The sequence below is a fragment of the Mustela putorius genome, unplaced genomic scaffold, assembly GCF_011764305.1.
Source record: "Mustela putorius furo isolate JIRA1106 unplaced genomic scaffold, ASM1176430v1.1 tig00003853_pilon_pilon_pilon, whole genome shotgun sequence".
NCBI lineage: Eukaryota > Metazoa > Chordata > Mammalia > Carnivora > Mustelidae > Mustela > Mustela putorius.
Window position 1 is genome coordinate 68,090,233 of NW_025422005.1, and position 1,931 is coordinate 68,092,163.

At 30.6% G+C, this 1,931-nt stretch overlaps 1 non-coding gene across 1 annotated transcript; it reads left to right on the forward strand.

Annotated features, from left to right (window-relative positions):
• Positions 1–495: 495 nt before the first annotated feature.
• LOC123387409 lies at positions 496–601 on the forward strand. Its single transcript, XR_006601866.1, has one exon. It is a non-coding gene; the product is annotated as a U6 spliceosomal RNA (small nuclear RNA).
• Positions 602–1,931: the final 1,330 nt, after the last annotated feature.

Below are 1,931 nucleotides of genomic sequence, written 5' to 3' on the forward strand. Positions count from 1 at the left end.
GTATAAATTTATGTGAAAAAACATATACTCTTTATGGATTTATAAGGGGGAGGAATGTAGCTTTACAACAAATACCACTGCAACATAACCCTTTGTCCAGTGCTTTCTAGGCTCCTCAATGTATATATACTGTATCAGCCGCTAACAAGTTCTCTGAGCTGCTTTTCCCTCCCATCCAAATTTGCCATCCACTGGATGCGTCACTAGTTTTGTAGTTGAGGTTTTAACAAATATTCATGGGACTTTTACCTTATAAAATGGCTTAAGGCCAAAAAAATGAGTAGCTTTATGCTCATCAACTTAGATAGGGGTATAAAAGCATGTCAGAGGAAATTTTTTAGTGGATTCAGGTATTGCTTGGTTAAAAAAAATAAATAAAGTGGAATTTATATAATATAATGTACAGGAAGAAATAAAATAAAAATTCAGAGTTATTTGTTTTTATATTCTGATATTTTTGTGGAAAGTTTTTCCATTTTGGTTTTAACTTCTAAAATATCAATCATAGTACATATACTAAAAATTGGAATGATACAGAGAAGATTAGCTTGGTGCCTGCACAAAGGATGCCATGCAAATTCATGAAGTGTCCCATATAAAAAAATTTTAAAATAAAATAAATAAAATAAAATATGAATTGTAAGGTCCTTGCCAGTGAACATTGTGCCTTTGCACATATGCATATAACATGTATACAATATGCATTATACACATGTAAATATGTATATAATATGTATACTCAATTGGTACATATTAAAAAGGAATAACTCATTAAAATTGAAAGTATAGGATGCTAAATATTATGGAGACAAAATGAGTAAAAGAAATACATTTTTGAAACTGTTTAATCTGTATTTTATAAAAATGCCTTTGAAAATGAACCAGAAAGATCACATGCATATTTTGTAAAGTATTCTCTACTGTGAATAAATATATTATATAAAAGTCAAGGGGGGCGCCTGGGTGGCTCAGTGGGTTAAAGCCTCTGCCTTTAGCTCATGTCATGATCCCAGGGTCTGGGAGCCTGCTTCCCTCCCACCCCCTGCCTGCCTCTCTGCCTGCTTGTGATCTCTATCTGTCAAATAAATAATTTTTTTAAAAAAATCTTAAAAAAAAAGTCAAGGTATTATTATAATTAACAAAACTTATTATTGGATTTTTTCCCCAATAATTTTAATAGTACAATAGTTATTTTGGGTCCCTTTCTCTCTGACTATGAGTAAACTAATTCAACCCTGTACATTATTATTTATTTGAGAAATAATATAAAATACATCAGAAATTTTTTCATAAAATGTATTTTTGCACATATGCAAAGTCTAAATGATTGAGATAGAGAGGTCTTTTGTGAACCCTACTGAAAAAACAAACATCAAAAGAGAAATGTAATGTAGCTATTTCTCCTATCCTTTTTTCTCAAATATAATCATTCGAGAGGATTATTATAATTTTTGAAAGAATCGAAACTAACAGAGCAGTAATCGTAGTGAATAGGAATTTTAATAATTGAGTATTCAACATATTCTCTTATTGGACTGAAAAATAATTTTTCTCTTAGTACAGTATGTGTGTACAGTGTGAGAAAGTGCATGTGTCAAAACACATGAGGCTGGTATTTTTTTATTGGGTTTGTTGGTTTTACTTCTAGGATTTTGTTTCTAAAATGGTGACTTTGGACATGAACTGACATCATCTTCATTATGCCAAAAAGAAGACAAGATAAGAAAATAGGATTTGTTTGCCCAAAGTTATGCCAAAAAGAAGACAAGATAAGAAAATAGGATTTGCTTGCCCAAGATTACCTATCTAGAATTTGTTTGCCCAAAGTTCAGATCAGATCTCAAAATTCCTGTCCAGTATTCTTTCTTTCACATATGGATGCTACTTACTTCTATTAACTAATTTATTCTAGAATTTAATCATTTTCATTT